General features: G+C 34.0%; 1 protein-coding gene across 1 annotated transcript in view; it reads right to left on the bottom strand.

The window, feature by feature from the left end:
- The window catches only part of LOC113391692 (putative fatty acyl-CoA reductase CG5065), a 63,238-nt gene extending 37,520 nt beyond the window's left edge, over positions 1 to 25,718 (bottom strand). The window contains exon 1 of the mRNA XM_026627750.2: positions 25,491 to 25,718. The gene's annotated coding sequence lies outside the window, so the exon portion shown is untranslated. The remainder of the gene's footprint in view (positions 1 to 25,490) is intronic.
- Positions 25,719 to 27,474: the final 1,756 nt, after the last annotated feature.

Here is a 27,474-nt window from a genome sequence, read left to right as displayed (position 1 = left end):
TCAGATGCAGGAGCAGACTAGGATTATATGGCGCCTATTTCTATATTCTAAGTTATTATTTTGAATTTTTAACTAGCTTTGAGAACAATTATGTAATCGAATCAATCAAAAAAATCAATTAATGATTGAATCATTAATTGCATTTATTAATTTTTATTAAGACGGTAAGCTTATTAAAGTGTGGTCAGTTTGAATCATGTTGAGAAGATTTAACTTATGATTCAAATAACTTTGACCGTGTTGATACGGAATATCATAGAGCTGATGGTAAGTAAATTTTGTTGTAAGGCATTGGCAATGTAAGAAATTTTAAACAATCCAATAACCTTGGTAACCAAGATGTTATGCCAATAGTGAGACTGGCTCACTCACACTTAAAACCGAAACACAAGAATATAAAGTATTGCTGTTTGGCGGTTTAATATCTGATGAGTGGGTGGTATCTACCCAGAAAATATAAATATGAAAAGCTTGAAATTAGAATAAAATATTGACGGAATTTATAAAGCTGTTTCGTTGGTCCGTATGTTATGTAATTTTTTAAACGGGAAAAATTAAGGATAAATTTTAGTACAGTTTAGTTTCAGACTATTTGTAATACGAATTTCATACGAATTCGTTCAGGTTTTTTCGCTTGAAAGCATAACAAATATCGCACGATGCTTACAAACTTTCGCATTTAAATAATATTAACATAAAATACGAACGTTTGGGAGTCACATAAATATGGCAATAATTGTAATTCTTTGTTTCATAATGTTAAAAAAAAAACATTTTTAAATTAATTAATTATTTTAAAAAACTAATAACATGGCATATACGTCAAGCCGCGCACATACGTCGTGACGGTCGACGTATTAAACTTATTTGGACTATCATCATCCGCCAAGTCTGGAGTGAAGCAAAAAAGAACTTCATCAGAAAAACACGCAAACTACTGGAACTATAGCAGAATAAAAGCAAATCAGAATCATCATCCTCCTGCCCTTATCCCAATTTACTTGGTGCCGACGCAGCATGTCTTCTTCTTCCTTACTTCCCCATCCGACGTCATCTCACGAGTAACATTCTTGCCAGCCATATCATCTCTCACACAATCCATCATCTTTTCATTGATCGTCCCCGTCCTCTATATCCATCCACGTTCACGCTCAAGACCTTCCTCACAATATGTTCCTCATGAGGAACATATACCATGATAGCCGCCTTCCACAAAACTTCTCGGCTATCAGTGCCACTCTATCCATTCGCGTAACACCACACATTCCTCTCAACATTCTCATCTCACCTACATGCAGTTGTCTTTCATTAATCAAAAGCAAATCAAAATATTCCACTTTGATCAAGTAGGCTTTTACAAGAACTATTGAATCGTCATTTAACAGATTTGTATTGAATGTAAATCGATCTCAGGTTTGAAATGTAGAATCGTAGAATAACAAACAGAAAATTAAGCAGTTACACTTTTCCTACAGTTGAAACACAAAGTTATTGCAATAAAATACAATTAAATTTCTATAAAAGCGAAATACTAATCACTGATTAATCACGAAATTTTAGAAACTATAACAGTTACAAACTTGAAATTTGCCAGATATTCCTTATTGGGTGTCCGCTAAGAACAGATTTTACGAAATTCCACACCTAAGGAGATAAAACGGGGGTTTTAAAGCCTCAGTTTCAGTTAGTATATAATATATCCTGACCGAATGTCAACAAACCCAGGTTATCGATAGAATCATGTGTTGAGTAATATAATCTTGGCGGATAATTAGTCATAACTGAAAGTCCTGTGTATCTTTTATTAATAAAATATGTCATGAGCAGGATTTAATTGTCATTTTAAAGGATTTAATTTAATTTAAATGCTTCGGAAGAATCTAAGAGGAGCTTATTATTTAATATATATTTTAATTGAAATAGTCAAGTATAATTAAATGGAAGTGTTTCCGTTTCATTTAATTTAAATAATGAATTTTTAAAATACGATTTACAAGTATAAATATATAAAATATTTTAGTTTATTTAAAAAAAAATGTCTTAATTGAAGTCAGACCAAAATATTCAGCCGCTCATTGCAATATATGTTTGTATTTTTTTAATTTCAATTATTATAACGTAATTACAAAGATAATTGTATTTCTGACATTTTTAATTGAAAAGTCAATGAGATAAAAATAATACATATATTTTTTATAATTTCCGTAAATTTTAAAAGATCAAATAAAATTAATATCTTTTTATAAAATAAAATACAAAACAATCCACGTTTTTTTTAAATACTTATCTGGACTGAAATAAATATTACCATAACATTTATAATAATTAATAAATAAATTATTTATTAAAAATTATCACAATTTTTTTAACAGTATAAAAAAAACGTATAATAACAATAAGTATATCATTCGGCCGTTAAACTGTACAAAAAGAAAAAAAAACAACGAAATAACATTCCAAATTCGAACACATAAACAAAACAAAAATAACAATAATATCAAATAATAAAACTTACCCGATCCACCGCATAAATCACATCGAACCACAACTGAAATGATCTAAAAAAAAAAACTCGATCGTAACAAATCCTGACCTAGTAGAATTTCGTTTTTGTATACCGACACACAAAAATACCGTTTCGACGAACAATGATTACCGTTACGGACAGAGTGTCACGGACAACTGACAAAATTCTTAGCTTGTCCGATCAGATGATTCATAATATTATACCAGCGGTTGCTCGTAACTTTGTTCCTTTGATTTGTTATGTTACCATCTACTTTAACACGTTTACCCAGATATTTTTAACAACCACACAATACCTGTTGAGATTTTTTTCGCCGGTTACACTTAGATCAGATAATTTGACAATCAATAAATGTTATGCTATATTGAATTAAGGATTTCAATTGATTGGATTTATATAGAAAATGATGGCAGTCTCTGGAGGAGGCCTTCAGCCGAAAGGGTTCTTGCCAAAAAAAATAACAGAAAATAGTAATACTAATAATACCAAATATAAGTTTGATATTATTATTGTATACGAATTATAACTTAACGTAAGAAATAATTATTATATATTATTTAATATAATTAATAAAACTATTTAACTTAATATACTTTAATAATATAAAGTTAATTTATTAAATTTAATTGTTAAATGTTACTAAGTTTTGTGAGAAATAAAAGCAAAATTTTTTTTTTAGTTTTTATAAAATATAGCACGTATTGCTCCTGGAGATACGAGTTTTTTTTTTTTTTTTTATGTTTAGGCACAGATACAAATGGATCACTGTACGTAGTCTTGACCTCTATTGATTGTGTTCATTAAAATTGTAAGAAATAATAACCAAACTTTGACACCAACCATGAGATTTAAGATTTTATGTCCCTTACACTTATGTTAGTATATAATCACTCTTCAAACTGGAACACATTTATAATGAGTACCGCTGTATGGCGGATGAATATACGATTGATCTACCCAGAGAAGATTTCACAAAGCCCTCACAGGACAAAGATTTAAACAGAGCTACTCCAACTAATTTCCATTTGGTCGTAACAACGTTTCGTCCCATTGGACTGTGAGAGGGATAAGACAGTGCACTTGAATGAGAACTAATCATCAATTTGTTGCGTCATATTACTTTGTAAGATTAAACCATTTTACTAGCGAACCAAAATATATAAACAGACCACCTGTTATGTTTTTAATATACATATATATGAGTAAGCTTATTAGTTTATCACGCCTTCACCGTCACGGTACATCTACCGTAAAGCCAACCAATATTGAATTACTCGCTAATCGTTTAAGTTACTTTTGACGTTTGCTAGAAACAACTCAATTTACTTTGTGTGCCAACAAAATACATTTTGAAGCGAACCAAAATCGCCTAAATAGTCTACCGTTTAAACGACAGCCATAAAGAAGTACACTAGTTAGTAAATACCCAATCGAGGGCGCAGATAACTATGTAGATCAAATCAATATAGAGGCACTTACTTATTAATTATTAATATTGATCGAATTAAAAACAACCGATGGTTCGTAAGAGAAAATACCCTGACCTGAAAATAGCCAGCGAAAGAAACTCAGCGGCTTTTTTGACAATTTGTGATTGTTTAAATATTATTAATGTTGTCCATTACAACATAAAAGGTTATATATAATATTATATGTTGAAGAAAGCACAGCAATGATGCAAGGAGCTTGCTGATGATGAATAAAATGGCGTTTGACAGCTACAATGTAGTAGTTGACGTTTGGCAGTACTTAGCTGGTACTTACGGCGCCCTCTGGTGCCAGAAATGTAAGGTATTCTAGATTAATTATGTGTTCCAGTAAGTAAATACAGAATCATATGGACTGTTTCTTCATTTCATTCATTTTCGGAGACATATAATATATTCAATATATCAAAGTGAATATATAAATTAAATATATAAGTATATATTCACTTGGCGCTTGGAGTAGTGGTGCAAAAAGCTTCATCAAAAGTATACCACCTCGCCTTATTGCCTCCACTGGTGACAGGAGGGCTGGTTCGTTTTTAGCACAGAGGATCGGAATTGCGATTCAACGGGGAAATGCTGCTAGCATTCTTGCCGCCATTCCACGCGGTCAAGATTTATACAGTAACTATTTTTAATTCATATTTGTATATGTAAAGAAAAGATCCAAAACGTCCGATTGCATAGAAAATTTGGATATAGTATATCGTAGGTTCAATGCGGACAAGTGCTAATCTTTCATGAGCTATACATCTCTATCTTACTAGGAAACATCGAGAGAAACTTGTAGGAAGAAATAAAGTCACATCTGTAATCATCAACCCGCATTAGAGCAGGGTGGTGACGTCTGCATTTATAATCCTCAAGAAAAAATATATATGTGAAGTTACATTTTATTTAAAATATATATTGGTACAATTTGAGGGTAAGGCCGAATCAGCTGCCATGACGGTTAATGGCTGACGCTCTCAACGTCGTAATGGTACTCTCTACTCCCTTGTGTGTGTGTGTGTGTGTATGTGTGTGGCTCGTATACTATAAACATCGTTGTTATCTATACTTAATATTATAAATACGGAAGTAGCTGTCTGTCTGTCTGTTGCTCTATCACGTGAAATTTGGAATCAAGCGAGGTTGAACCCCAAGGAACGACATGGGCTTTTATTCGTAACACCTGACGACCAACCCCTTAAATTCGAGAGAAGCCGCGGGCTACGACTAGTATAATATAAAAATAGTAATAAAAATGTATTTATGATATTAATGAAACTCAGTTTTTCGTACGGAGTTCTTTTACGCGGTCTAGAGTAGAGTGAACGGGCAGACATCGTCACGTAAGGGAAAACCGGTCCTTCCCTCTCTCTCATTATATTTTTTTTAAACTTATTTTTTGTTATTGTTTCAATTCATACTGGTTTTTTTAATTTAATCGATTTCATTGTTTCTGTCATTTAATATGATACTAGTGTGTCTACTTTATTAGAAATTTCGAAACGTATGATAGGTTTTGTTTTGATTTCATTTCATTGCAAACTGCAAGTCACTCAACTACATTTGGTGCCGAAATGATGAAAGTTTTTTTTAAAGGATTTTTTAATCGCAAATAGTATACATTAATTCAGTTAGGTTTGGAGTTTGTCGATAAGAATTTACTTTAATTTTATGTACATTTTTTATTTATTTTTTCTAATACAGCACCGGCTCTCTAACCGGTAAGTAACTTTTTTTCCGGTATCTAAAATGAATTCTTTGTTAAATCGTAACATTTTAATAAACTGCAATAAAGAATCATGTTTATGTTATCTACAGCTGGAGCTCTACAAAATGAGACCATAACCGTTTTTTTTATGTGCAGCTATCGTCCCATAATATATAATACATAAACATAATCAGCCTGTAAATTTCCCACTGCTGGGCTAAGGCCTCCTCTCCGGTTGAGGAGAAGGTATGGAGCATATTCCACCACGCTGCTCCAATGCGGGTTGGTGGAATACACATGTGGCAGAATTTCGTTGAAATTAGACACATGCAGGTTTCCTCACGATGTTTTCCTTCGCCGCCGAGCACGAGATGAATTATAAACAAATTAAGCGCATGTAAATTCAGTGGTGCCTGCCTGGGTTTGAACCCGAAATCATCGGTTAAGATGCACGCGTTCTAACCACTGGGCCATCTCGGCATAATATATAAGATTATAATATCGAAAGCAACTTCGTTCCATGCGCGCGCGCAGGATGATTTGAAAAGTACACAATAAAGTTGCTCGCATAAACGGTTCCCACCTCTTATTTTTACAAGGTTAATTTTATTACAAATTTAAATTGTGAATATTTAAAACATTGAGTGAGTCTTTGAGTATAGTTGTGATAAAAAAAATTACATTTATCATAATAATAAAATCATTATTTTAAATACCACTCACTGATTAACAACGAAATCTCAAAAAACTTTAACACCTACAAACTTGAAATCTGTCAGATGGATACCTACCTTATAGGGTGTAGACATCCGCCAAGAACGGATTTTACGAAACTTTACTAAGGGGGTAAAACGGGTAAAATGTTGTTCTTTTTATCGAGTGTTAGAGATCTAGTGTATCTAAAAAATAATATAAATACTTTTATTAATAAAATAATATGTTCCGTCATTTATGAATCTACTGCATTCAATTTATTTTAAAGAAATCTAACGGTTATTACATGAGATAAAAATATTACGATCTTTAAATATTATTTGTTTACGTAATGAGGAGGCACACCCTCAAATGGGCCACCTGATGTAAATCGGTTACCATCGCCTACAGACAATGGCGCTGTAAGAAATACTAACCATTCCTTAAATCGCGAATGCCCCACCAACCTTGGGAACTAAGATGTTATGTCCCTCGTGTCTGTAGTTACACTGGCTCACTCACCCTTCAAACCGGAACACAACTATACTAAGTATTGCTATTTGCTAGCAGAATTCCTGATATGTGGATGGTACTTACCCTGATAGGCTTGATCAGGGCCATAACACCAAGTGGCTTTTGGGTGCAATTTATTAAAAACCAATTTACTGTTTGGCGGTAGAATACCTAATGCGCAAGTGGTACCCAGACGAGCTTGCGCAAAGCCCTACCACCGAGTAAACTTATTGTTAATAATAAATAAATAAATATTGGACAACATCACATACATTACTCTGATCCCAATGTAAGTAGCTAAAGCACTTGTGTTATGGAAATCAGTAGTAACGACGGTACCACAAACACCCAGACCCGAGACAACTTAGAAAACTAATAATTTTTTTCTACATCGACTCGGCCGGGAATCGAACCCGGGACCTCGGAGTGGCGTACCCATTAAAACCGGTGTACACTCTACTCGATTCCTTCGATCCCGATTTTAAAAACATCTGTTGAAATTGTTGGCAAGCGTATTCAACTGGGTAACTATAAAAAAATGAATGCCATTTAGATTGATGTCAAATTGATCGCTCTATAGGAAATCCTCAATTGTCTCATTGTTGTAAAGGTAATCTAATACCCGTCAGTCTGTCTGTACGCTTTTAGTACAAACATCTGTTACTATAACAAGAATATGATTTCTAAATATACTATACTCGGCTGTAGGGATTCGTGCACGGTGAGTACCACTCATATTTTACCAATAAATAAAAAAAATTATAGCTTATTCCAATATAAGTAGGAAAAAAGATAAACAAACCTTAGATTTACGTATTTCATACGATTTGCTAATAACTCAGCTATATTGTGCAATACTAAGAGTATATGATTAATATATATTTATTTATAATAAAACACTATTACACTTAACTACTTAGTTCCACTTTAATTTTACTTCCAAAATTCCGATAACAGTTTCGTCCACGTTCAAAACGCAATTTTTTTTAATACGTTTTGGCAAACGAGCAGCAGGCTCACCAACACCAGGGGGCTTGCAGATGCGTTGCCGGCCTTTAAGAAATGTGAACGCACTTTTCTTGAAGGTTCCCAAGTCGTATAGGTTCGGAAAAACCTCCGGCGAAAGCTGATTCCACAGAGAGGTTGTGCGAGGCAGAAAAATCTCGCTGTTGTGGATTTTTTGCAAAACCATAGTGAATATCATAGATTAATCGAGTTCTCGACCAATGATATCGCGTCAATTGGCTGTCAAATTTTGTTTATTTGGCTTTTTTCCTGTTATGGTTGGAATATAGTATAGTATGATTGTGATCCAGTTTAAAGTGTGAGTGAATGTCAGTACAGACTCATCTATGTTCCCGAGTTTGTTCGAATTCTTATATTAAAATGAATAAAGTATTAGTTTCGAGCTATCCAATAAAAAAAAATCAGACTACTCCTAAAAAGTTATACGTATCAAATAACAGAACTCAGTATTGTTGTGTTCCAGTTAGAAGGGTGAGTGAGCCAGTGTAATCACAGGCACAAGGGACATAACATCTTAGTTCCCAAGGCTGGTGGCGCATAGGTGATGTAAGGAATGGTTAATATTTCTTACAGCGCCTGGTGGCCCATATGCTCGTCCGCCAACCAATGCCATAAAAAAAACGTATACAAATATAAAATAAGTTTGTCATGGGATACCGGTTGGAACAAAAGCATCGATATATATTGTATATTAAATAACAGATACGATGAAATAAATTAACTAAATTTAAAAACGTGTATAATAAAAATAGAGAAAATGACGGAAAGGTCGCTCGGACCGCTTCTAACGTGACAATTTATGACAGTTCTATTATAAGACGCGTAAGAGAACTTCGTTCCAAAATATAAATGAACTTAGGTTTAGGTTTAAAGAAGTTAAAAGAGCCGAGATGGCCCAGTGGTTAGAACGCGTGCATCTTAACCGATGATTTCGGTTTCAAACCCAGGCAGGCACCACTGAATTTTCATGTGCTTAATTTGTGTTTATAATTCATCTCGTGCTCGGCGGTGAAGGAAAACATCGTGAGGAAACCTGCATGTGTCTAATTTCAACGAAATTCTGCCACATGTGTATTCCACCAACCCGCATTGGAGCAGGGTGGTGGAATATGCTCCATTCCTTCTCCTCGACGGGAGAGGAGGCCTTAGCCCAGCAGTGGGAAATTTACAGGCTGATTATGTTATTATGTTTATGTTAAAGAAGTTTATTTCCAAAAAGAACAAAGTTCGCTTACAAAGGAAATTTTAAAATTATAACTACAATTAAGATATTACAAATAATAAACAGTAGTGATATCAAACAAGATCAGTGAAATCCTCTAATATATGGGTTCTTAATCGTTTTTTAAATATATTTAGAGATTTTGAATTTACAACACTTAAGTTCGACATAAAAACCTTACCCTGAATATTTTTTCTGTGTCAGGCTTTATAAACGCAGAAGTGGCTACAGAACGTACCGAGAACATCCGACAGGATACTCAGAAGTTATCATTTATTAATGAATATATTAATATATAGGTATTTATGTTACGCGTGCAATTAAATTTGAAAAATTATGAAAATCAACACAATATAAACAGCGATCTCCTTCAAGCAATCTTTGGCCAGAGGACTGGTTGTCTGTAAAATAAATAAAAAGACACAGAGAAAACGACAACAATATATTAGTATAGATTTATATAATAAGATATAGGTATCAATCGGTTTAGTAGTTACTACGTGATACTAAAAAAAAAAAAAAATTAAGAATACATACCCCTTAATAATATTAGTCTAGTATAATCATGTTATATTCAATCATAAAAAATCTCCAATATAATTATTTTTATAACAAAATGTACCTAACCTAAACATTTAAAAGTAACCATTCAAATTCTTCGTAAATGAATAATATTTAAAATAAAAATTTAAACAATGCATGACTATTTAATTATTTAAACAAACCAAATTTAAATTCAACAATTTCGTTATATAAATATTTTTTAACAAATTCATTAATTCATTACTTTATTTTTAACAACTAAGGAATTAATTCCTTGAGCTGCAGCGTAATACATTAAAAAAAAAAGCGCGCGATCATCTGTCACGCACAGACTTGGATTTTTTTCGCCGCGAAGTTTGGGTGACGTACAATAATTAGTGTGTTATTCGTTTTTACTGATCTTATATATTAATAACGTAAGCCGATTTTTGTCCCAGCGATTATGGGACGATCGCTGCACATAAAAAGTCGGTTATGGTCTCATTTAGAAGAGCTCCATCCGTAGATGTGCAGAATTGAAGAGGATCTTGATGGAATTTTACTAAATTGTTACGAACTAACAAATAATTTATTTTGACAAAGTTACAGGCTGGTTAGAGAGCGCCGGTATGGTGTATAAGAAAAAAATGAAAAACGTAAACAAAATTAAAATAAGTAAATTGTTTTCGACAAACTCCAATTCTAACTGAACTAATGTATACTATTTGATATTAAAAGTTTGATTTAAAAGAGGTTTCATCATTTTGGCACCAAATGTGACTTGCAGTTTACAATGAAATGAAATCAAAATAAAACCTGTCATAGATTTCGAAATTCCTAAAAAATCTTTTAAATAGACGCGAAGTTTCGCGAGAGTTTAACATAATAATTGTAATAGTCATTGTTATTATAATGTCAGATAGACATTTGTGTATTTTTTTTACCTTTTTTTTTAAAGTTTTCAACCAATTATATCGAGTGAATTCAATATTTATATATCTTAGCTCTTTCGATTGGTATAGAATTTAAATACAAATTACTTGAGAAAGAAAGAGATAGACGCTATTTTGTCTGCGCTTCCTTAACAATAATCATATCAATATGGACGAGCCCATTCATGCGATGTATTTATGTCAAGAGGTCACTGACCAATTGAGTCCTTGGAACGGTGTCCTCTGGGCCATCTATCATTCAATTTGGTAATGGAATAAGTGCGATTCCATTTTTGAAATTGGAACGTTACGAAAGTTACGTTTAAAATGTATTTTTATTATATATTTAAGGTTAGTTGCTGATTTACTTACTAAATTGAATATTCCGAGTTCGACTACAAAAATGTATGTCGATTTTTTTTATTTTAAATTTATAATAGCTAGATGGGCTGGCAAACTTGGTGGCAAGTGGTTACCAGCTCCACAGGGTTTAAATTAGGGGGGAAGGTTTGGAACATTGAAATTCGTAGTGTATGTACCACGCAATGTACCTCGAAAAGTTGGTAAGGCCATTGGATCTTGTGCAAGAATTCTCTCCGAGAATGTTCTAGTCGTCATTTTGAATTATAAATTGTGTTTGCGCACACAATTCCTCACTATTTCGGCATCAATTTTGCTAACACACATCACTTTACCGCAGTCAAAATAGAAACATAAACGTTAAGTTTTCCCGTTTTTCCGCAACGATCCAGTTGCGGTTCCGTCGACACTGGATCGGAATTGACTCGGGATCGTATCTGTGCCCTGTCTTTTCATAATGGCTACCCTTGAATAATTGGTCAAGAGGACCAGTTTAGTTTAGTTTCGGTCTACTATAGACGGCTTAATCTGATGTAAAAAGATCGTCGTTATAAGTTCAACGGGTATATCAGTACGTCTTTACGGCATAGCTCATAAGCCCATTTTCATTCGGAATTTTTTTAATTAGATAGATCTATGATCTTTAATATAATCCTTGTTTCTCTCCGTCACGCCAACTTGAGAACGACATTACCTAGTGGCTTGATATAAGGACACAGATTCCGAGGTTCTGAGTTCAAACCTCAGGTCGGACCAATAAAAAGTTATTACGTTTTTCTGTAAAAGAATCTTAGTAACAGCCTAAACTCTCGAAGTTGAAGTTGTGTGTCTCGGAAAGCATATAAAGCCGTTGGTCCTGCGCCTGAACTTGCCTGATTTTCCGTCTCATCGGATTATAAGATTTAGGGTTTAGAGAGGGCATCTATGTATGCACACACACATTGTGTAGTATAATATGTCCTGCATAGTTGGCTTGTCACCTTTGAAATTGACCATTGTGACCGGAAACGACCAGAAAACGTCATCGTCATCATCATCACTCTTTTTATTTCCGTGAGAACATTCCGAAAAGGTTCTCACAAAAGGAAAATTTTAGAAAATTTTTATTTTTTTTCCCGATTAATTATTTATCATTCATTGATTACCATAAATTTTAATACGTTTTAATTGAGCGGCTCATTTTATTTCTGAATAACAGGATGGATGATTTTTTGTCAGTTCTTTTCAATGTAAATTTTTAACCTGTGGTAACTTAACATTCAATTGGATCGAACTTCACTCGTATTTAGTTATGACACAAAAAAAAATTTAATTGTGTTATAAATTGCGTTTTTTTTTCAACAAATACTCCAATATTGCTTTATTTTTTAATGCATCGTTAGTTCGATTGGCAAATTGAGATGATGGTATGTGATATCTCTTCAGATTGGCTCCGTATGAAATCTTAATCATATCTTAAATGACCAATATGCCACCTATCTTTGGAACCCAATCACCCTTCAAATCGGAACACATCAAAAGTCAAAAGTCAAATATCTCTATTCAGTACAAAAGTGGTACACTTGCGATACTCAAAAATCTACCGCCATTTCGGAAATAAACACCGCGAACCTGAGAAGAACCGGCGAAAGAAACTCAGCAATTTCTTTTTAAATGTCATGTTTTCAACTATTCTAAGTATTACTGTTTGGCGGAATATTCGATAAAGTGATTGTACCTACCCAAACGGGCTTGCACAAAGCCGTACCACCAATTAACTCAATAAACATATATTATAATATAGTTTCCTTATAATTCATCTCGTGCTCGTCGATGTAGGAAAAATCTCGTGATGAAACCTGTATGGATTTGTAGGAAAAATAATTCCAAATGTGTTGGAACAGCGTGTGATAAACGCCTAAACTTCCCTTCAAAAGTAGATCAAAATATACTTTATTCAAGTAGGCTTTTACAAGCACTTTTGAATCGTCATTTAACAAACTATAGTAAGTAAAGCTACCACCGGTTCGGAATGTAGATTCTACCGAGAAGAACCGGCAAGAATCTCAGTAGTTACTCTTTTTCAACATTTAAAAATGCAGTCATGTTAGTTAAATACAATTATATATGTATGTAATATATCCTGCCTGGAAGTCAACAAGTATTAATTAACCATTAAACTGATTTCAGATATCGCCCTATCTTTGTTTAACTTTCCATTGTACGATTTGTGAAAAAGAGATGAAACGAATTTGGTATAAAAATGGGTTCAACATTCGCTTCATCTCTTTCCCACAGATGGGTTACTGTACCGTAAAAGAGAGACGGGGTGAATATTTCATGAGTTTAATGTTATCGTACTTTGAATGCTTTGACGTACGAATGAAAACGGTTACCCGTCAACATCAAATCGATGACATCTGATATTCCGATGACATCCGATTTCAGATGTGTTTCGATATATCTAACACATGCCCATTTGTAACTGTAGATCGCTAGGAATTTGTGAAACAGGCTTTATTTATTTACATTATACATTTCTATGAATTGTATATTTAAAAACAACATGTTTATAAATATTTAATATTTATTATTATTAAAAACAATATTAAGATTGTTCATTTGTTCGTTTGAATGAGCCATTGTTTTTAGTAGGCTAGCTACTCGTCCCGGCTTCTGACGGGTACACTAAGAGTCTATACACAACTTTCAGAACAAACATAAAAAGAAAAATTCTTATTTTTTTCCGGCTACGTAAGTTGAAATTATCGGCTTTTTCTACTATAATATTAATGTACCATACGTAAAAACCTTCCTCTTGAATCACTCTGTTTATTGATGAAAACCGCATGAAAATCGGTTGCGTAGTTTAAGAGATATTTTATACCATATAGAAATGAATAACCTAAAAGTCGATCAAGAACAGTATAGGTTAATAATTATTTTAATGTACTTAATTTCAAGTGCCACGTCTTTCAAGAAGGTCGACGAGCTCCAACTCCAGCGAAAATCTGCGGATGTTTAGTAAATAAGAAAAAAATGTTTACCGCCACACCTAACTAAAACTATGAGAATGTATACAAAAATATAAAAAGAAAAAAACATAATGAATATTAAACATCGGAAGACAGGTTTAAGTGCGAAAATGATTTTGAAAATGAGATTTAAAGTAATAACTATAAATATCATTTCCGAAATGGGAATTTAATGACGACGATGAGTTAAGCCGTTACAGCCTAACAGACAAACATACTTTCGGATCTGTAATAGTTAGGACCACTAAACTAGGAGCCTACAGGAGTAGGCTAAATACCACAAATCCGACCAACCGTTCAAGTCAAAAATGCAACTTCAAATATTTATTAAAAAAAAAAGTATCAATTAAAATCTATATTTTTTTTCTTCTGATTTATAAAAATGATTAAACACTGGTTATCTGTCAATATTAAAAACAAAAAAATACTCATTATAAAACATGTCCTGCAGATTATTTTAAAAACATAACCGTTTTCTTAGCTCTCCCAAAAATGTTTAACAACTAGGAACTTATTTCAAAGCAACCGAAATAAAATGACCAGAAAGGACGCTGATGGAAATTCAGCCACGGTCCACACTGCCTCATTGCGGTTACACGTGTAGAAGTTTACCAACGGATACGTGCATTGCACACAAGTTCATTATTGCTGAATTAACTTTGATGGAATTGGTGATATATATAAAACAAACTTAAACAAAGTCAATAAATACGGTATGACAAAATACAGCGGATTTCTTAGATTGACCAATTAGCTTATTCTAAACTTCCTAATCTACTTTTTATCTAACAATAGTATACGTCACTGTTTACTGCCAGTACTTCTGGCAAATGGTCGCCACTGGACAGCGAGCTAAAACATCGAGCTCAATAGCAGCCTGTAAATTTCCCACTGCTGGGCTAAGGCCTCCTCTCCCTTTGAGGAGAAGGTTTGGAGCATATTCCAACACGCTGCTCCAATGCGGGTTAGTGGAAGACACATGTGGCAGAATTTCGTTGAAATTAGACACATGCAGGTTTCCTCACGATCTTTTCCTTCACCGCCGAGCACGAGATGAATTATAAACACAAATTAAACACATGCCTGGGTTTGAACCCGAAATCATCGGTCAAGATGCACGCGTTCTAACCACTGGGCCATCTCGGCTCTTCGACATCTCAGTGGAAATCAATTTGTTTAATCACATTAGAATATTACATTGATGTATAATTATTATATTATAATGTTCACATATATATCTACATGAGCGTCGTACTACAAAATAATTAAAAAAAAACGGACCAACTTTATAATCTTGGTGTGCGTGACGGTTACGCTTGACACTCGCCAAACGTCATACAGTTTACGAGTGTGCGTATTGTCAGGGGCCAACTGGTGGCCATATTTTTTTTCGACGAGCTTTAACAGTCTAAGGTGATGTTCAAAAATTTTTATTTTCATGATTTGTTTTTATTATTTCATACTATGTCTAATTTTTATATTTATTTATTTACATGCATATAGTGTGATTTCAACGGATTTAATATTATTATTAGTAATTATAAAAACGGAAAAAAAATAAACATATAAACTAACGGTCAAAAAGGGCATAACCCATTTTTTCTTAAATCCTACAACAACGAAAATTATTATATTTGAGTTATGACACAATTGTTTTTATTTTTTATTAAAAAACACATTTTGTTTGATTTTTTTTTATACGGATTATATTCCTGGGTCTAAAATTGAACTTTTAACAGTTTGAAAAGGTATACGTAATAATATACATACATAGATTATTGTGTAAACGGTTGCTTCCGGCACGTATAGCAATGTATGTCTGAATTGTACTTGTCATATCTCGTTTTATGCTATAAATGTTAGTTACACACGATATTTTCGTGTGAAACGTCTTTTTTTTTAATTTATGTTAGGACGACGGTTGCGTAAATTGACAACTGATCACGTCTTATGCCGTCAATGTGAACACTTGAGATTTAAAATATAAAGTCAAAGTCAAAAATATTTGTTTAATCTAGATCAACCATCGGTTCGGAAATAAACACCTCGGACCTAAAGAACTGGGGGGAGGTTTTCTTTGTTGTTTTTTATAATTATAGCTTTCGTACAACAATAAAATAATACCTTTATTCGTTATTCAAAATATCCTGGAGGCGATGATCTTAAAAGAAATTACATTTTATTAACTACTTTCCTATTTTCGTTGAATTTTAATAAATGTTAAATTGAATGATCGTTAATTTCAATTATCTTTTAATTATTAATTTATATTCATTACAAGTTTCTTCATTCTGTTGCTGATTTTTTATAACATACTATTTTATGGTCCCTCTTCTTTTTTCGCTGTAAAAACGACTTTAAGCGTTTCCCCTACGCGTTTCCCCCACGGGGATCCTGCGGCGCTGAAGGCACCGGAATACCCATTAAAAAACCAGCGGTACTCACACCGTCTTTTCAGGGGAAGTCACGGGATCGCTTGCGCATACTACCTTGAGAATTCGGCTTTACGAGAGGTCGCTCGACAACTGATGCAGGAATATCACTTCTCAAACATATTTAAGATGCATGGGAAAATTCACAGAATGCTGTCGGAGTGTTCTGTGATTTGTCTAAAGCATTTCGCAATCTGCATTCCTAACCGGTGGTAGCTTTGCTTAATTGTATCGCAAAAATCGTACAGCGCCCTTCGGGTACACTATAACAATGCGTTCAGGGTGCTGGTGGGGCTGCCGCGATTCTATAGCGCATCGGGAATGTTCGCGGAATATCGGGTCGATTGTTTTTATGCCACGATGCGTAAAAGATGCGCAACCCCAGTGCGTAAAGGCAGTGGCAGCACCAGCAGCATTCTTAGCATGATCGCCAGCAGACTTGAATGCTTGTATATCAATCACTGTTGTGCAATCTCCAGCGGAATGGCGCAGTAGTGATTATTTAACAGATTGTCTTTTGTTTTTTTTTCTTCTTTAGTGTTATTTATAGTACTAACGTCAGGTTAAGATAATTGTTACTAACAAAATGGACATATAGTCTGAAATATTCATTATTATTATATTATTTTAATGTAGTTTGTTAAATGACGATTCAAAAGTACTTGTGATGGCCTACTTGTGATAGCAGAATATCTGATGTGTGGTACCGACCCAAACGGGTTTGCACAAAGCCCTACCACCAAGTAAAAGTGTATTATGCTCACTACAGAGACCCAACCTCAAATATGTTATAATAAAGGAAAAGATGTTTATTTTTAATGCAAGTTTCATGTGAGAAACAAAATAAACAAAAACACAGAAAAAAAATATCTATAATAATACATTAAATTTAAAAGATGTGCAAATACCTTTACAATTAGATTTCACACTAGAACTGAATGTAACCTTTATGTATATACTACTAAGGATAATAATTGTACGAGCTTAAACTTCTAAGTCAATTACGAGACTGGGTTAGTACTGTAATCCAATAAGAGATGGCGCCACTATGCTGTAATAGGGTCAATGATCGTAAAATGATTTAAAATCCCTTCTTACTCGACTGAGACGCAACCAAGTGGGGTATGTTCTAAAGATACGACTAGAAATGTGTGTTAAGTGGAATATTCATTGTCTTTTTATACGGTTGTAGTGCATGATGTTCTTATTTTATTTGAAACTAGACGATCGGCGGCTGCAGCACCCGCATAAAATTTATAAAACTTTGCTTATATCACGCAAACAGTAGCACCTAGATCATCATCATCATCAGATAGCACGATATCCGAATTTTGTGACACGCTCGGCTATATTACAGATCCTGTCATACATGATTTTTTCGAAACTTTGGTTTCGGAAATTTCCTTAACTTAAAAAAGGAATAATTTTTCCCCCTTTTTGCAACACATTTCATTGATACTCCGCTCCTATTGGTCAAAGCGTGATGATATGACTATAAACTTTTTCGATTAATAGGTTATCTCATGCTGAAATATTTTTTTTAATCGGACCAGTAGTTCCTGAGGACGCGTTCAACCAAACAAAAAACCTCTTCAGCTTTATAATATATATATTTTTTATGATGACAATGGCACCGTAAGAATTTTTTACCATTCCTTACGAGTACATGCACCAACAATCTTAGGAACTAAGATATTATGTCCTCTGTGCCTGCAAATACATTAGCTCACTCACCCCTCAAACCGGAATACACCAATACTGAGTACTCTTATTTGACGGTAGAATGGCATGAGTGGGTGGTAGCTACCGAGAGGAGCTTACATAGAGACCTACCACCATCTAAATTTAGTAAGTATATATATTTTAAACTTTAAACGAAAATCACATTTTACTTGGTGGTAGGGCTCAGTACAAGACCGTACCACCCATCACACCTATCGCCCAACAGCAATACGTAGCATTGTGTACAGCCTAAAATTCCATATTTTTCGTTCCTAAGTAGTGCATTGGCGATCTCATTGTATTTAAAAATTCTTAAGGTGCCAATGTTTATGGGCAATTGCCACCAGGTGGCCCAATTTGCCAGTCATATTTATGTGTCTATCTGTGGTCTTGTTGGTAATATTCGTATGTGTAATGTTCATGAGAGTTGAGTACAAATTGACAGTCAATTCCTTATATTTTATCAATAAACTACCCATGTTATCCCCCTTTTCTGGTTACCATGGCAACTAATGTATAACGTGACAGATAAAATTATGCATAAAAGAATTTTCGAGCGATAAAAATGGTTGTTAATTTTCACTAAAGTTTTTTTTTTATATTTGAAAATCTGTCAATAATCAAGTACGGAAATTAGTTGTAAAAGTAAATAAAAAATTGTACAACAGTATTAAGTATAAATAAGGTCCTTTTGATTTACAAAAAATATTTTTTTTTTTAATTTGTGAATCTGAAATTAAACTACATATATATATAATACAAGTAGCCATACATATGGTAAAAAAAAAATGACAGATTATATAAAACAATGCGTAAATTTTCGACGAAAAATCTCTCTTGCGGAAAACTCGGGGCAAGAGTCGGATAAAACCGGCTCTGGGTTGTATGCTTAACCATACACCAGTGCGCGGTGGTGCAATTGAGGGTCACTATGTTTATCATCACCGCCGACAACAGACTGAATAATAAACGACAATAAAGGACAAATTGAACACCTGATGGTAAGTCACCACATACATTGACCCTGAAAGAAATATTAACCATTCCTTACATCGCCGATACGAACATTGGGAACTAGGATGTTATGTCTTGTGCCTGTAGTTACACTGGCTCACTCACCCTTCAAACCGGAAAACAACAATACTGATGTTGTGCACAGACGGGCTTGCACAAAGCCCTATCACCAAGAAAAACACGAAACCATCGGTTATGCTGTAACCGCTAAGTAATTTCGGTTCCGTTTTACGAATATTCTCATACAATTAACGATGCGAATTAAAAGAGACACCGAGCCCTCGAGTCTCAATCAGCCAGGTAGAAACTAATAAAGCAATTACCGCACCTACCTTACAAATTGACCAATTAACTAATTGATAAAACGGTTGACACTGTGTAATATAAAAATGACAATGTCTGTTTGTTCGTTTGAGTTCGCAAACTGCTTATAATAATTTCTTTTTTACATAATTACTACAACTTACAACTGGGCTAAAGTCTCTTCTCTTTTTAAGGTTTGGAGCTTTTGGTGGGTCAATATTTAAATATAGAAATATGGGCTATTAATAAATATAATACAATAGATAGACAGACGGGAATATGGACCAGCTGATGGTTAGTGATCACCATCGTCCATAGACATTCATGCCGTAGGAAATATTAGCCATTCCTCACTCCGCGAATTCGCTACCAACCTTGGAAACTAAAAGCTTATGACCGTAGCTGTAGTTACATGCAAAACTATGACATAAATTAATGTTATTTATATATTTTGATAGTTTAGCTTTAAGACAAACATAGGATATGTAATATAATGTCGTTTATCTTTGTAGATATAGGTTTTTATGTCCGTGCGCTTTCAATGAATCTTGCCAACGTCGTAACGTAAAGCACGTAAAATCATTGCAGGTAAGATTTGTAGATCATGAAAATGCCTTTTAATAAACATATCTATCTTTCATAGATAAATCACAGTAACATTATTTCTCACACAATATTAATGCTTTGTCAATATAAAACGTACGTGTATTCTAATTAAAAAAAGGTTTTTCATCAAATCTGACTTACGGTTTAAGAGTTACGATTTTTTTAGTATCAAATAGTATACATTCGTTCAGTTGGAATTGGAGTTTGTCAAAAACAGTTTAATAATTTTGTTTACGTTTTTAATTTTTACTCTTATACATCCAAAGCACCGTTCTCTAGCCGGTCAGGAATTTTTTTCAAAAGAAATTATTTGTTAATTCGTAACAATTTAGTAAAATGCCATCATGAATCCTCTTTAATTTTCTTCAAAATGAGACCATCATCATCATCATCCTCCTGCCCTTATCCCAATTTTACTTGGGGTCGGCGCAGCATGTCTTCTTCCATACTTCTCTGTCGGACGTCATCTCACAAGTAACATTCTTTCCAACCATATCGTCTTTCACACAATCCATCCATCGTTTCTTTGGTCGTCCCCTACCTCTATGTCAAAATGAGACCATAGCCGATTTTTTACGTGCAGCTACCATCCCATAATCACTGGGACAATAATTTACGCATTAATATATGAGATAGATTTTACGACATGGATCTTTTTCAACAGTAGTAGAAAGAAAAGATTATTATATTTTTTTAATATTCGCAAAGCAACGCTGGAGTGAGATCGTTTACATCTTTACATCTACATATTTATATTTATACAAGTTCAAACGCCTTCCTGAATTCAAATCTCAGAATCAAGTCAATAATATCATCTAGTACAGCATAACTTTAAACTCGCCTTTTGCAAACCTGTTAAAAGCAACAGTCTCACAGCTAAGACCACCTTTGGAGGAGAAGTTTTGGGTCTTACTCCACGACGCTGCAACGCTGGTGGTTATTTATGTGCTAACTATTCATCGGATACATGTAAATTTTTCATCAAGATGTTTTCACTAAGCGAATTTTAATTACAAATTAATTACATCAAAATTCAGTGATGCTTTACTCGGAACGAACCACGCTTAGGTGAATACTTACGTCTTCAAACTGGACCGAAATCGTGGCAGCGTTTCCGATAAATATGTCGTAGCCGTTTTATCGGTGCTTACTTATTCGAATACAATTGACATATATACGTCAACAATGGCCGAGATGGCCCAGTGGTTAGAACGCGTGCATCTTAACCGATGATTTCGGGTTCAAACCCAGGCAGGCACCACTGAATTTTCATGTGCTTAATTTGTGTTTATAATTCATCTCGTGCTCGGCGGTGAAGGAAAACATCGTGAGGAAACCTGCATGTGTCTAATTTCAACGAAATTCTGCCACATGTGTATTCCACCAACCCGCATTGGAGCAGCGTGGTGGAATATGCTCCATACCTTCTCCTTAACGGGAGAGGAGGCCTTAGCCCAGCAGTGGGAAATTTACAGGCTGATTATGTTATGTTATTATGTACGTCAACATACATGCGATATCTTTCATAACGACCTTTACGTATATATGTATATGTCACCGTGAAATTATAAATGCCGTTAGATTATAATCTATCTCGCGAGATTGTGAACTGTCGAAAGATACTGTTTATAATTTAACGCATTACTTTTCGGTAGATTATAATCCACCGAAGCTAATAAAAGTTAAATTATATAAACTTAAGCCTAACCTAACCGAAATATTATAAACTATCGAAATTTTTGACGTTTTATTCTGAGGTAAATCACCGTTCACAATATTGCTGCAGTTTATAATCTCGCAAGATAGATTACAATCTAACGGTATTTAAAATTCTACGGTGATATATACATATATAATTGTATTTAACTAACATAACTTTGTATTTTAAATGTTGAAAAAGAGTAACTACTCAGTTTCTTGTTACTCGGTTCTTCTCGGTAGAATCTACATTCCGTACCGGCGGTAGTTTTACTTAATGTAGTTCTGTAAAATGACGATTCGAAAGTACTTGTAAAATCTTACTTGAATAAAGTATATTTTAATTTTAATTTATGTCAGTCTGTAGATATGTGAACCTCTAACTATGATATTATAATTTAAAAAAAACATTATAATGTAGCCTTTTTATTTTTTAAAAAGATTTCCGTATGTAGAATAAGAGTATTCACTAGCCTACCTACTTGACACACTAACCAGTTGTGTTAATGTTTGCACAAATAGACGTATGTATGGACAGACTATATAATATATATACGTGTTACTGTATATCGCTTTGTCTGTTAAAAAAATTACTGAAAACAGTTTTTCCTTAGGTAATATTTACTAATTATAAAAAGCTTAATTTGTTAGTATGTAGGGGGTAATCTCCGGAAGTAATGATCACATTCGAAAAAAGCTTTTCCTTGGGAGAAAGGTATGTACCTTAATCTGTAATCCTGAGTGCTATAAGGTGTAAATAACATTGATATCATATCATTATGTCTACATAGTATAAAACAAAGTAGTTACCGCTTCTGTGCGCTTATATCTTTTAAACTATGCAACGGATTTTAACGCGGTTTTCATCATTAAAGAGAGTGGCTCTAAAGGTTTATTTGTGTAATACACGCATATTGTATTGCTGAGAATTTAAACTTTCCTTACCGTAAAATAATTTTTCATTCTTATGTTTGTTCTTCAATCTAAAAGTTAGATATAGTTTATTATTCTTAGGTGAAGTGGAGATGGGTAGCTAGATCAAGATGGTCTCGTTTAAATGTGATCATAACAAATCCCTTGTCGACATCATCATCATTGTTTGGGATTTGTTACTTGTTTAATTTTATAGTATTGACAGGCGGACGGGTTAATGAACCTTATGGTAAGTGGTCACCATCGCCATAGACATTGGCGCTATAAATATTAACAATTCCTTACATTGCCAATGCACCACCAACCTTGGAAGCTGAAATGTTATGTACCTTGTGCCTGTAGCTAATCACCGTTCGAACCGGAACACAACAATATTAATTATTACTGTTTAACGGAAGAATATCTCATGAATGGATGGTACCTCCCAGACGGGCTTGAACGAAGGCCTACCACCAAGTGACCACCACCAAGTGTTCTCATCCCTTCATCACTATCAAATGAAATCAAATAAGAATATTTGTTTTATAAATGTGGCTTCGAAATATACGAAAAAATATCCTAATTATAAATAACATTGCGTTGAGATGAAAATATATATTTTAGCAAGATAGAAAAGGATAAAATATCACCAAGACGTGAATTGCCTAGAGGCCCGAACATGATTAATCCGGCCCTTTAAGTGTCAGTGTAGACTGCGGACTATGCGTATTTAGCGTATAATTTGCCCTAAAAATGAATTATACTAACCCCATAAAGACAAAAGCTTATATTCAATTGATATAGGTATGTCTGCATTATAAAACTGAAAAGTTTGTTTGTTTGAACACGCTTATCTCAGGAACTAATAGTTCAATTTGAAAAATTCTGTCAATATTCGATAGCCCATTTATCGAGTAAGGCTTTAGGCCATAAGGCATTATGGTAGGAACAATTAGAGTTGAATATCAATGAAAAATATTGCAAAGGGGGGGAACATTTTCCTTTTGAGAGCTTCCGTTGCGTGCGTTAACGGTTAAAGTTTCGCAAAAATCATGTATGACAGAATTCATTCCATTTAAAAGTTCTAAAAGAAAATCACGACAGCATATATCTATCTTTTGAGGTTGACTCACTATGACTGTCTTTATGGTGATCATAGATATATTTAATCGTCGTTGTCGTACGTGTCTCTCACACAAAACACATATAGTTACTATATTTTATTCACCAATACATATATAGCAAAATATTATGTACATGATCATATACACAACGTAGGGTCCTAACCCCTAGACGAACACGGCCTTTTTATTTTACCTGGTGAAGGTCGCGGGAAGCCGCTGGTTGTGGGCTGCACAGGACCGGTCGTTGTGGTGATCTTTCGGGGGGGGTTTCGGCTTCTTGAATGATCATATACATGATAGTCTAATATTGGAGTCAGTATTCGTTGATTTTCATACAAGATATATAATCTGACTAATATTATAAACGCGAAACTATGGATGTATGTTTGTTGCTCGATCAAGAAAGAACGAATGAACGGATCTGAATGAAATTTGTCACAGAGATAGATTACAGTCTTCACATAGTCTAACTAACATCTGCAGACCCTCCCACGCGGTCAAACAAATATATACCTGATTATTACAGGTGTAAACGTGATTGAAACGAGGATCTACGATCACGGGGCTTCTTGTTAGAATCTACATTCTGAACCGGTTTTAGGTCGAAAATGACGATACAAAAGTGCTTTTTTAATATTTTATCTATAGTTATAAATATCTCGCTGTTTTATAACACGCTTCAGGCTAAGACTGCTGAATATTCTGACAAGTCATTTGTACCATTACATTCAGCGTGTTTTAGAGAAGATTAGAACCTAATTATGATACAATATAACTAAACATATAACCTAGCCAGAGCAACGCCTGGCTGAGTCTGAAAGTTTAATATTTAGTCTTGGATTTTGATTTTAAACGGCACTACGCACACACCAAAGTCTTCATTCCACCACTAACGCAATAAGTCGACACGATTTGATTTTTTTTTCTATCTGTGTTATGTAGTACATTATATAGTACATATAAATTCTAAACATATAAGCCATATGATATTATAGTCAATTTTATATTAAATAAGTTAAATGTATTTTAATATATAATTGTAAAACTAAAAATTTTACACGCAGATGATATTTGCTAGAATAATAGGACGCCTTAATTCTAATCTTAATCCCGGGACCTACAAATTAGCTGTATAACCTTGAAAATTGTTGGAATGCAAAAAAGTCCAGATATTACAATTTTTGTTATAAATATTACACCCTGTATTAAAATTAATTAATTCACTTTTAATAAAATTTAAAGATTATGTTTTCTTAAATACTTATTCTTTTTTTTTTTGAGAAGAATTATCTCATCGAGGCACAGAAAGCACCGCGCATGCTTATCCCCTCATTGAGAAAGACCTCAGAGGGGGACAGATTCTATGAGAGAGAAAAAGACAGCGATACGACTCCCGAAAATCAGGGAAAACCTCGTTTTACCAATCGCAGAACTGCTTATAAAATCACATTTTTTTTACATAGTTATGTCATTCCTTAATTCATTACTTACGAAGTTCAAAAGAAAAATTTAAAACGTTCATAAACGATTCGTATATTTGAAATTGGAATGCTCATAACCTGTCAATGTAATAAAGATTGTTTTAAATGCAGATAAAAAAAAGAAATTCCGATGGAACGAAACACGCTATACTCAAAGAGGTTTTATATCATTAAAATTCAATAAAATAACGTAATGCACTTACCTTTTTTCTAAGGAAACGCACAGAATATACAACACATTATATTCGACACTGAACACAGAGTAGGTTATGAAATTTTATTATTCTATTTTTGAACGCTGCGTGCGTCTCTACGAATAGCGTGTTTTTTCTCTTATATTTTAGACGCGGACTGTGCGGAATTAAAAATCAATCGGAGTCTTCGTTGATAGTGGCCATTTTGTATTAATAAACCGGGCGGGCGAGCATGCGCGTAGCGTCAGCTATAGACTAACTTTACAGAATCGTAGCAATGTATTGCCAGATCGTCTTGAAATTACGTTTTTCATGGTGGTATGCGGTTACACTTTCCACAGATACTTTTTCACAAAAAAAAAAAAAAATCCTTGTTTATTATTTACATACGTAAAGAATGCATGAATGGAATGTTTTATTTTTAATATTAATAAACGTGGACAGTTAAAAACGGTCAATTCCGATGTTTAATCGCTCACTGTGAGTTCCGTACACTTGAGAAATTGACACAACGGCTTGTATTTAACACGACCATTGTTACATCAAGGATGAACTAAAATCTCTATTTTTCTTTTATTTTCTCCCTCTTTATTAATACATCAATTATAACTATTAACAATAAGGCCTTAATTTATACAAATAATAATTAAACATAGTTACTGTTCAAATCAGTCGTATGGAGTGGTGGCAAGAATGCTAGCAGCATTTCCTCATTGATAGGCGATTCTGATCCTCTGAATAAAAATGAACCAGCTCGCCTGTCACCGGTGGAGTCAATAAGTCGAGGTGTTATATTTTCAATGAAGGTTTTTGCATTATTACTTCAAGGTCCAATGGTATGATAAAAATAATATGCAACCTTTGAATTATTTCTAAGTTACACCACAAATCTACCGCATAACAGCAGTACTCAGTATTGTTGTGTTCCGGTTTGAAGGGTGAGCCAGTGTAACTAAAGGCACAAGGGAAATAACATCTTTGTTCCCAATGTTGGTGGGGTATTGGCGATGTAAAGAATGGTAAATATTTCTTGCAGCGCCCATTATCTATGGGCGGCGGTGACCACTTACCATCAGGTAATATTTGCTCATTCATAAAAAAACATACATCAAAGTTTAACTGTTTGTAATGATTAATTAATTATTTAACTTTAACAAACATATGCCATCAAGAACGTAAAAGGTAAAAAGAGTCTCGCCACGCAGTTCAACCAGAAGAAGTATTCTGATCTCATTAAAAACCAAGTCATCTTACTTTCCAAGGTTGGCGTATTGGCCATGCAAGCAATCGATAACCTTTCTTACAGCGCCAATGTTTGTGTATTGGGACTGTTCACCATTACTGTCTTTACCATAGGGCACATGGGGCACGGGCCCAGGGCCCCCATCCTGAGAGGGCCCCGAAGAACCAACAATTTACCAAATTAAGCAAAAAAATATCTAGCAAAAGGGCCCCAAATTCATGGGTGCCCAAGGGCCCCAGCATAGCTTGAGAAGGCTCTGCTGTTCACTATTAAGACCCATTTGGCTGAACTTACTTTATTAGCCTAATTAAATATGATTATGGTTTCTTTGTTCTGATTTTATATGACGACCTCCATGGTCCCGGGTTCGATCCCCGGCCGAGTCGATGTAGAAAAAATTCATTAGTTTTCTCTGTTGTCTTGGGTCTGGGTGTTTGTGGTGCCGTCGTTACTTCTGATTTCCATAACACAAGTGTTTTAGCTACTTACATTGGGATCGGAGTAATGTATGTGATGTTGTCCAATATTTATTTATTTTATTCCTCTTATTTTAGTCATATTGTACTGTATAACCTGTGGTCTAGATAAACCTGTACTCGTTCTATTTTAAAGTTATTTTCTATTCGCAGATTAGTGAAGAGACGAAAATTTACCAAACGCAAATAAATTAGATTTTTTAATTCCAAGCTTTTTTTTTTAAATATAACCTTCTTGGTTGGTCAATTTAATTACTCACGAATGTAGCCAAGA

Source organism: Vanessa tameamea, chromosome 30 (assembly GCF_037043105.1).
Source record: "Vanessa tameamea isolate UH-Manoa-2023 chromosome 30, ilVanTame1 primary haplotype, whole genome shotgun sequence".
In the NCBI taxonomy this organism is placed as follows: domain Eukaryota; kingdom Metazoa; phylum Arthropoda; class Insecta; order Lepidoptera; family Nymphalidae; genus Vanessa; species Vanessa tameamea.
Note: the sequence above shows the minus strand (reverse complement) of the source record. Positions and strands in the feature narration are given on the sequence as shown.